The sequence below is a fragment of the Quercus suber genome, unplaced genomic scaffold (genome assembly GCF_002906115.3).
Source record: "Quercus suber isolate HL8 unplaced genomic scaffold, Cork oak 2.0 scaffold_250, whole genome shotgun sequence".
Lineage (NCBI taxonomy): Eukaryota > Viridiplantae > Streptophyta > Magnoliopsida > Fagales > Fagaceae > Quercus > Quercus suber.
The window spans coordinates 903,229-915,115 of NW_027069706.1; positions in this window are offsets into that span (position 1 = coordinate 903,229).

Consider the following 11,887-nt stretch of genomic DNA (forward strand, 5'->3'; position numbering starts at 1 on the left):
AAAGAAGGGGTGGGGGGATAGAGATAGGCTGGACATGTGTATGGAGGAAAAACAAGAAAAGAGAAAAAGAAAAAAGAAATGAAAACGTCTGGATGAGAATAAATTAAAAGAAAGGAAAAATAATATAAAAAAAAAAAATCTTTATTGAGAAACGCTACCACCAATATTTTCACAATAAATTTTAAGTAATAGATTGTTATTAGTTAATGTTGAAGGCATTTTAATATTAAATAATTAAAATGAATAAATATTATAACATAAATGTAAAGATGTGGAAGATGAAGAATTAGTGAAAAATATTTAATCCCACATTGAAAAGGAGAGAAACTATTTTATTCTTTTTAATTGTGGTGATTAATGGGCTAAAATGTATTGACTCAGATATTGGGTTAGATACATGCGCAGGGGGAGGTGAAGAGTGGAGGTATCAAAATTGGAAATGAATCAGCATCTTGGATCCTCCTACTTGACAGTCCATTCAGAGCAATTACCATATCCGTTAGTGAGTAAATGACCTGAATTAATACTCCATTTTTACTATGGAAAATAAAGAGCCATTAACACTTAATGGACTATCCATTTGGGCCTTTTTATTTTTCATAAACTCCTTATCAAACCATTAATTGTGTAACTCCAGCCGATCAGATTAATATCCAGCAATTAATCTTGTAACACCCACTACATATCAGAATAATGGACCTAATTAATCAGAATAAATTGGGTAGTAATTTCGTGAGGCCTATTGAGCCGATAAATAGACTCATTCAGACTCAATCCAAGTTACTGAAATTACAATACACACAGAAAAAAAAAATAGAGAAATTCTTGGCAAGGAAGGGTGTTCTTTCTGGTGGAGTTTTGAGCTTGAACACTTTGTGCAGAGATTGTTCTAGCCATACGACACTTGATGNACGGAGTGTATAGCAGTCCCGTGGGTGGATGTTCATTAGTTCACCAAGTAATAACTCAGGCATTTTGGTGGCCACGAATGGAAGGGGATGCTACCGAGTATGCACAGAAATGTGAGCAGTGTCATAAGCACGCCCCAATGATCCACCAACTGGCAGGGAGCTTAAATCCCTTTAGTAGCCCTTGGCTCTTTGCGCAGTAGGGGCTAGATATTGTTGGTCCATTCCCCTAGGTTACAGGAAATCGAAGGTTTGTTTTAGTAGCCATAGATTATTTCACCAAGTGGACGGAGGCAGAGGCGTTGGCAAACATCTGAGATGTGGATGTTAAGAAGTTTGTATGGAGAAATATAGTGACAAGGTTCGGGGTACCGGAGTCTCTAGTGTTAGACAATGGGGGTTGAGCTTTTCATGAGTTTTGCAGTAGTCTCGGCATCACAAACTGGTATTCTACCCCGGCATATTTGCAGAGCAAAGACCAAGTCAAGGCTACAAACAAGGCCATTATGAACGGGTTGAAAAGAAGACTAGAAGGTGCTAAGGGCAGGTGGGCAGATGAATTGCCTAGTGTTTTGTGGGCATATCGAACAACCCTGAGAAGGTTCACGGGAGAAACTCTGTTCTCTCTAACATATGGAGTGGAGGCAGTCATACCAGCAGAAATAAACTTGTGTAGTGCTTGGGTTTCGGGATTCACCCGTCGAGAATTCGGAGTTGATGTTGAAACAGTTGAACTTGTTGGAGGAGTGTCAGGAATTGGCAACTATACAGCTAGCAGCATATCAGCAAAAACTTGCTTGGAGATACAACAGGGACGTGAGGAAAAGGGAGTTTGGAGTGGAAGATTTGGTACTTCGAAAGGTAGTGGGGAATATGCAAGATATCAATGCGGGGAAGTTGGCATCAACTTGGGAGGGACCTTATAGAGTCTGCCATTGTGGGCGCAGGGATGTATTATTTGGAGGACTTGGACGAAAGACCACTTTTTCGGTCATGGAATGCCCACAATTTGAAAAAATTCTACCATTGATTATCAATATGCGGGGGTACAGATTGAGTGTCTTTGTATTAATTCTATTATCATTGTATTTGCACCAAAAGTTAATATTAGTAAGTAAAAAAATAATTTAAGCGCTGGGTTCAAATTAGAACTAGTAACAACTTTTTACATAAGATTTTGATGTGATTCTTATGAAAGTATTGTGAAAAATGTCGTGAATATAACACTTTTCATTAAAAAATATAATTCTTGAGAATGAATATAAAAGAATAAATGATGATAAAAAAGAATAATGAATAAATGAAGAAATAATATTTAAATGAGATAGAAAATGGAATAAAAAATCTATTGAAAAATGTATTTGAAAAAGTTAGCAGTTAAAAAGTAAAAGTGAATGTTTATTCTCTAAACCGTACAAAACTTTGAATAACATGCTGGAAATGCTGTATTATTTCTTTGACCTATTACTGCATTTTTGTTGGAAGCATGGCTGTGAAAAGTCTAGGCAGCGGAATTTGACCGTTTCGGCGACTCTATTCTAAGTAAAAAGCCACCGTATGACGTTTGCAGCGGAAATTGAGGATGTGACAAGGTTGACCCATTCTGAGTAAAGAACACGAGAGAAGAAAATAAAAATTATATTATAATAATGAGCCAATTTCACTGGCTCCCTTGAATGCCACAAAGGACCAAATAAGTTTGTACGTAGCTTGGGCATACAGCAGGCATATGTAGCTGTTAAATATAAATATAATTATATAATTATATACATATTTTTTTTTATAACTATATCAAAATTATCAGTTTTGTTTGGTGGCCGTTCCAATTTCCTTATTGTAACATAATATTTCAAAATTGATTTATTTTGGTAAAATATTGAGTGATGTAATATTATTTAAAGTTGTATCAAGTGTAACTTAAATCAAACTCTGCTATTATTATTATTATTATTATTATAATTATTATTATATATATAACACAATAATAATTGAATTTTTGTCACATTGTGTTATACAATTTTCAGTATTTATCAAATTCAAAATCAAAATTTTTTTTAATTAAAAAAAACACATTTTTAATGAAAAAAAATGTCATCTATAGTCAAAATAACAAAATTTCAAATAGTTGAAAGAAAATATCAAATTTTTATTGAGCTTAACAAAACTTCTCTTCCCTGATTCGACAACTCCACCAATCCCTTCAAGTTAGGTTGGAGATTTTTTGATTTAAGAAAGTTGGGTCAGGTTGAAAAATACCCCAAATCTAACCTCATCTCTGACTGTGAGGATGATCCATATTATAACTTTCCTAAACATGATTTGGTTACATGTAGACTACTTTTCAAACCTTTATTTTTTCTTTAGAAAAATGTTTAAATTACTATAAATTTTATTATAAACGATTTACAAATTAACATGAAAATAAATGTGATTGGTGATTTTTGTATAATGTTTAAAAGTTGACATATTGGTTAGTAAAATTTATGTAATGAAATTTGTAATATTCCTATAGAGTCACTTTTTTGATGTAATATCCCCATAGCATCAATTTTTTGAAATTGATTTACATAATTGATGATGTGGATTGTTGTGGCTTGATGATCTTGACTTATTGTGTTATAAAAAAAAAAGTGTGAGTGGTGGACTCATATAAAAGTTATTTACTCTAATCAAAACTTGGCATGTTAGCAAGTAATTTGTTTTTTTTGTGTCCCTAGCTTTTTTCCTAGAGTTTTTATTGTTTCTTTGGACAACAAAATAACAATAATAAAATAGATGGTGCAAGTATTGTCATGCAATTTCTTTGTTGTGAAAATTTTTTTTTTGGCAAACAATATAAAAGCAATAGCCAATTACTCATAATTTACCATATTAAAGTTATGACAAAAGTTAAAAATTGCGACTCAAAAAGTTTATTATAAGCCTAAGTGTAGCTAGAGTTTGGTTTACCTCTAGTACTTTTTTTAACTGGAATCTCCTTTTGTTTTAATAAAAAACTATCATATCACCCGCTAACTAAATAAAATGTGGTGATTAAAGCCCACTACCACTTGCTATTATATATTTAACACAAAAGGTGATTTCCAATTAAAAAAATATTAGAAATAAGCCAAATCCCCCAAAGTTTGGAGTAAATCCAGCGATTATATATATATATATATATTTGTGTATTAAAACATCACTTAGAGTTCACATTAATTGTTTTTTTTTTTTTAATTATTTAGATTTTGTTTTATAGACATAATCATAGTTGTGGGGCCAAAGAATTTGGCAACCCCGGCCCATTTTATACTAAACCCAAGGCCCACATCGAGGAGGAAGGAATGTCCGATGATGAACAAAGAAAGCCCAAATTGCCGAGGAATATCGCCAAGGACAATCCTGTCCTCGGTCAACCGAGGTCATAGAAGGGAAGAGCGGCACGCCATCAAAGGCAGCCTCCTTGAGCATTCCAAAAAGAAGGACGAGTACAATGGATCAGCCATGGGAGCATGGTGAAGGGGCAATTCAAGGAGAAACGGTCACCTCCACATTAAATGCCCACAACTAACATTCTGGCCGCATTAATGAGGAAATGACCCCTGAACAATGCTACCTTGATTGCTACAACTCACAGTAGGTTTGGGAAGACGGCTGATGGGACAAACACTCGAGTAGTGACCTGCATTGTCAACAAATGGAGGGCTAAGATCAACTGAAAGGGGATATATAATGTAAGAGATCCTTCAGGAAGGGGGGGAAGAAATCAGAAACAAAAAACACAGTAGCCATTTGTATGGTCTTTGAAGCCCTTGTAACCAAGCACCGAAGAAGTAATAAGAACTACAAGCTCCCCAGATGAGGGCTGAGGAAAAAATTTTATACTTTAGCCCATGTTCTTGTTATTCAAATCAACCTGTAACCATGCTTAGTTGTTGTATCCCTCACTAAAACCTAGCTCTTTGGTCTACTTTCTACAAATTTATTGTATTTGGCTAGTTGGGCTTGAGTTCGCTCATCTAGTAGCAGAAGTGTTCAAACCCAGTCCTTACAATAGTTGTTTCATATAAATGCAAAAACATATTCTAAATACATTACATAGTTGCATAATAACTAGTGAACATTTCTGAATAGTTAAGTTTGTTAAACCAACTGGGCACTGGACGATGAACGTCCACCTTATCTATCAACTCTAGGAATACTTTAATGAAAGGGGCTTTAAAGGTGTTGTATATATAGGTATATACATGAATATGTTGTAATGATGATATTTGAATATGGGGAATATTGTTTTATAAAGTGAAAATTCAAATTTTGAAATTTTCTAAGTGAAATTTGAAATTTAGTATTTTCGATCAGTTGAAGCTTTTGCTTGATCGATCGAAATGATGAAGAAAATAATCCTAAAGTCACTAGATGGTTCGATCACTATTCGATTCCTGTTTGATCAATTGAAAAGACATTCAATCAATTCATGATTCCTTTCAATCGATTGAAACTCATAAAACTGAATTTTCTGGTAACTATTCTAAACGTTTGAAAAAGTTTCAAACAATGTAAACGGTTCTATGAAACATTTTAACTCTTCATATGTTCCTTTTGGTGAAATAAGTTACAAAGAAACACAAGAAATCCTATGATCATTCTCCAGAATTATTATTAGTAAAAGTCAACAACTTGATTATATCCTAGGGACAAGTTTGTGGTAACCCTTTAGCAACGTGAGTGTGGGGGCAAATATTGTCTAAGGATAACAAACCTGTACCTCCAAGTAATCTATTTTTTGTTTGTCTTTTGTGTTAACATTGTTCTTCCATTATTACTTTGTGTAATATCCTAAAAAATCTCAGAAAAGTTTTCCCACAATGGAAGGAACAAGTGATGTTTCAACATTGAAGATGTTGAATCATGAATTGGTGAAATTGGATCGCTTTGATGGAACCAATTTCTCTCGATGGAAAGACAAAATGAAATTCCTACTTACTGCACTGAAACTTTTCTATGTCTTGGACCTGAATTTGATGCCTTTTCCTACTGCAAGTGATGAAGACACTGATGAGATAAAGGCACAAAGAAATAAACAGGAGGAAGACGAACTGATTTGCAAATGGCACATTCTCAATACTCTTTCGGATCGTCTCTATGATCTTTACACTTCAATGAAGTCATCGAAGGAGATTTGGAATGCTTTGGAGGCAAAGTAAAAAAACTGAGAAAGTAGGAACGAATAAGTTTATTATTCAAAAGTATTTTGATTATAAAATGCTTGATAATATCTCGGTTTTGGATCAAGTGCATGAGTTACAGATATTGGTCAATAAACTTCGTGATTTGTCAATCAATATTCCTAAACCATTCCAAGTGGGAGCAATCATTGCAAAACTCCCATCAAATTGGAATAATTTTAGAAAGAAGCTTCTGCATATATCAGAAGATCTCACTTTAGAACAATTTAGACAACATCTTCAAAATGAAGAGGAAAGTCGGGTTAGAGATGAGACTAACATCGATTCTAAAGTGAATGTGAGCAATGTTCAAAGTGGGAGTTCGAGTAAGATCGATAAGCACTTGAAAGTGAACAAGAGTGGGAGTGGTTTCAAAAAGAACAACTCCAAGAATCCCAACAAGGATAAAAAGAACCGAGCTTGTTTCCATTGTGGAAAGAAAGACCATTACATTCGCGAATGTAAACTCTTGAAGAATAAGAAAAAGGATGAAGAAGGCAATGCTAATGAAACAAATGTCATTGAGGACATTGTTGCTATGTTAAGTGGCATACATATTGATATGATCATTGAAGTTCATATGATTGTGATTGCAAATCCTTTTGATTGGTGGATTGATTTGGGTGAAACGGTGCATGTGTGCAACAACAAGGAGCAATTCAAGACTTATAATGAGTCTTCCATAGAGCAAGAAGCGCTGATGGGCAACCACAATAAAGCAAAGGTTCTTGGAAAGGGCACCATTGAAGTGAAAATGAGTTCTAGCAAGATGCTGATCTTGACCAATGTTTTTCATGTATCCAATATTAAAAAGAATCTTGTATCTACCAATTTGTTATGTAAGAGTGGTGTAAAAGCTGTACTTGAATCGAACAAGTTAATCTTGTCAAAGAATGAGATATTTGTAGGAAAGGGATATGTTACTGATGTCATGTACAAACTAAGTATTATTAATAAAGAAGTTTCTGGTTGTGCTTATACTGTTGTTTCTTCATATTTGTGGCATGCTAGATTAGGACATTTAAATTTCAAATATTTGAAGTTTATGTCAAGCATGGTATGATTTCATATAAGCATGATGATGAAAAGAAATGTGAAATTTGTATTCAAGCAAAGATGACAAAGAAACCTTTTTCTAAGTCAGATAGAAATTCTATTATGCTTGAACTTGTATATTCAGATATATGTGAATTGAATGGTGTATTAACTAGAGGAGATAAAAGATACTTCATTACATTCATTGATGATTTCTCTAAATTTACATATGTGTATTTAATGAGAAATAAAGATGAATCCTTTGACATGTTCAAACGTTATAAAAATGAAGTGGAAAATCAAAAGGTTAGGAAAATAAAGATCCTACGAAGTGATAGAGGTAGTGAATATTTTCCTAATGATTTTTCCACATTTTGTGAGGAACATGGAATAATACACCAAAGTTCAGCCCCTTATACACTGCAACAAAACGATTTGGCTGAAAGAAAAACTAGGACTTTTGTAGACATGGTAAATGACATGATCTTGAGTGCAGAGTTTCATTTTAATTTATGGGGAGATGCATTGCTTACAGTATGTCATGAGCACAATAGAGTACCTTTTAAAAAGATTAAAGTATCTCCATATGAGTTATGGAATGGAAGGAAACCAAACAATGATTATAATAAAGTGTGGGGGTGTTTAGCCTTTTATAGAGTGATTGATCCAAAAAGAACAAAGTTAGGACCAAGAGCTATGAAAAGTGTATTAATGGGTCATGCTAAAATACAGTGGTGGAATCAAGAGATGTTGAGTTTGTTGGGAATAAATTCAGTAAAGATTCCATGGATGCTTTGATACCTACTTAAACACAGTAAGGTGATTCTAATCCTAATACTACTTTGGGTAGTACTAAAAGGATTGAAAGTAATTCACCAAGTGAACAAAGAAAGAGTCAAAGGATAAGAAAAGAAAAGGACTTTGGTCCAGATTTCATTTTTTATCAAGCTCAATTATACCTTGTTGAAGGAAATAGACAAGTGGTCCTAAATAAAATATTCATTGTGTTTAGCACAAAGGATGATCCTGAAACCTTTGAGGAAGCTATGACTTCTAAAGATTCAACCTTTTGGAAGGTTAATGGCAAAAGGCTTTAAACAAAGAGAAGAAATAGACTATTTTGATACCTATGCACCAGTGGCTAGGATCATGTTTATTCGTGTGTTGTTAGCACTTGCATCCATATATAAGTTTATTGTACATCAAATGGATAGACAGCTTTCCTAAATGGTGATCTTGATGAAGAAGTTTACATAGAACAACCTGAGGGTTTTGTACTTCCCTGAAATGAAAAGAAAGTTTGCAAATTAGTCAAGTCCTTATATGGCTTGAAACAAGCTCCAAAACAATGGCATGAGAATTTTGACTTAGTGATTTTGTCGTATGGCTTTGTGCACAATAGTTCTGACAAATGTATGTATTCTAAATTTACAAAGGAATATGGAGTCATTGTGTACCTTTATGTAGATGATATGCTCATATTTAGTAGATATATGCTCATATTTGGTACAAATATGAAAGGTGTATCTGAAACCAAAAATTATATGTCTTCTGTGTTTAAAATGAAATATTAAAATGAAGTAAATACTATTTTGGGAATCAAAATTAAAAGACATAGTGAAGGCTTTACACTGTGTCAATCTCATTATATTGAGAAAGTTCTTCGAAGATTTGAACATCTTAATATAAAAGAAGCAAATACACTTTTTGATCGGAGCATAAAATTGGGTGAGAACATTGGAAGAGCAATAGCATAGCTCGAGTATGCTAGTGCTACTGGTAGCATGATGTATGCTATGCATTATACTAGACCAGACATATCTTTTTTAGTGGCAAACTTTCTAGATTTACAAGTAATCCAAGTGTAGATCATAGGAAAGCAATTGGTAGAATTCTTGGTTATTTAAAGAAAACCATAAGTTTGAAACTCTTTTATTCCGAATTTCTAGCTGTGTTGGAAGGTTATTCAGATGCTAGTTAGATTACTAGTGTGAGTAATAACAAATCCACGTTTGGTTGGATATTCACTCTTGGTGGGGGTGCCATCTTTTAGGCATTAAAGAAACAAACGTGTATTTTTCACTCCACTATGGAATCAGAATTTATAGCCTTGGCAACAGTAGGAAAAGAAGTGGATTGACTAAGAAATATGTTATTAGACATAGAGTTGTGGCCACAACCAATACCAGCTATTTCAATGTACTGCGATAGTGAAGCCACCTTGGGCAAAGTATACAATAAAATGTATAGTGGTAAGTCTAGACATATAGATCTAAGACATGATTACATAAGATAATTAATTAAATTTAGTACCATTTCAATTGTCTATGTAAGGTCAAATAGTAATTTGGAAGACCTTTTTACCAAAGCAGTGTATTGAGAAACGGTTAAGGTAACATCTATTAGAATGAGACTAAAACCCTTATATTAAGAGAATCACCAATAGTGGGAACCCAACCTCGAATTGATTTAATCTAAAGAGGTTTAAAGGGTAACAACAAGCTATTGATACGTGGTTAGTAAAAGCACTAATTTTGTTTCTCATTCAGGATGGATTAGTGTAGACTATTATGATGTAATAGAGGATGAGTTTTATACTCTTAATGAAGTTCATAAAGTACAAATGTTTGTATAATAGTGATATAAGAAGGAACTTCACCTTTGTGAACATAGAAGTGGTGCTGTTTTTGGCAAGAGTAAAGGGTTTTCTCTTGTAAATGTTCACTAAATTGGGAAGAGCACTAACAATAGTGGATTTCTAAATGTGTTGTGGATGTTCTCATGTGTGTGTTGTTTCTGATTTCAACACATAAGAGTTTTGGTTTAAGCACTAAGCAACCATTAACTCTGTTAATTTCTTGAGCAATTACACTAAAGGGAGGCTTTAGTTGAAAGCCACCTTCCATTATGTATGATAGAATGTCAATCAAGTGGAACATATATTATTACAACCTAGTGGGGGATTGTTGTATATATAGGTATATACATGAATAGGTTGTAATAATGATATTTGAATTTGGAGAATATTGTTTTATAAAGTGAAAATTCAAGTTCTATAATTTTCTAAGTGAAATTCGAAATTCAATATTTTCGATCAGTTAAAGCTTTTGCTCGATTGATCGAAATGATGAAGAAAATAATCCTGAAGTCACTGGATGGTTCAATCAATAAAAAAGAACATTTGATTGATACTCGATTCCTTTCGACTGATCGAAACTCGTAAAACTAAATTTTCTACGAAATTTTCTGGTAATTGTCTAAACGTTTAAAAAGATTTCAAGCATTGTGAATGGTTTTACGAAAAAATTTAACTTTCTATATGTGCCTTTTGGCAAAATAAAACCCTATGGGTATAAATAGAGACTTATGTTCATTTTTCATAATTGCTATCTGAACCCAATAACTTGGTTGTATCTTGGGGAGAAGTTTGTGGTAACCCTTTAGTAACAAGAGTGTGGGGGCAAATATTGTCTAAGGATAACAATTTTGTGCCTTTAGGTTATTTATTTTCTATTTGTCTTTTGTGTTAATCTTGTTCTTCCATTATTAATTTGTGTAATTTCTCCAACAAAAGGTTCAACTATGGGTGTCCTATCACCATGGAAACAGAGGAAGGAACAATGATTGAATAAAAATTACTTGTGTTCAAGGATGAAAACTGAACAAGCGAGAACCATATAGGTGGTTGTAAGTGGAGTGAGTCCTTTTTATTTTTATTTATTTTTTATTATGAGAGTGAGTCCTTGTTAAGCTAGGTATATAAAATTATACAAATAAGCAGAAAGGGTCCAAATTAAATTATACACCCTTTGCTTTTTTTGTTTACATAATTGATTCTTAAACATGACAGTTACTTTGTTGGTATTGCAAGTGCTGTAAATCAAGGGAGTCAATCTCGTATTGGAGGCTGTACGGGTTTGACCAGTGAAACGATATATTTCTGTATCGGTCAATATCGGTGTACCGTTTCGGGTTTACCGTTATTTTTTATATTTATAAATGTGTGTGTGTGTGTGTGTGTTATAACAAATATAATAGTTTACCATAAAACATTACCGTAATTTAAAACAAATTATTTATGGTTTTAGACTTTAGCATCAATTAAAAGAAAAAGAAAAAAGAAAAAATAGAAAGGTTAATTGTTCATTGTATACTAAGAAAATAAATAATACTAATAAGTTAATGCAAATAAGTTATCATTTTACCCTTACAAAAATTCAAAAATTACAAAACTAAACAACAAAAAAAAAAGTTTTTTTTTTTTTTTTGGTACCGGCCGATATGCCTAGTATTAGCCGGTATGGCCAGTACGGCCGGTATTTAAACCAATACGAAACATTAGCGTTTCGATACCGGTACTGGTACGATACTGAAATTAGCAACTGTCGTGTATACTTTTTTTTATTTATTTATACGAAATCTCTTGTATTTTGTATGTGTTTGGATACATGTCTGCGGTAGACATCTGGGTTTCATGTTTTTTTTTTTGGAAAAACGTGTTTCTGTGGTTGTTTTCAGTTTTCAGTGGGTCCCGTTTATTGTTCATGAGACCCACAAACCTCTTTATTCTGCAACTTTTTCATTAAAAATGGGTTCTACGATACTATTCACACATTTAAAAATTATTTTGTTACAATGTTTTCAATTTTCAACAAAATAAGGTATATCCAAACGAATCCTTCATATTTCTATTTTCTAGCTTTACCACACCCCCTCCCCCACCCCCCCAAAAAAAACAAA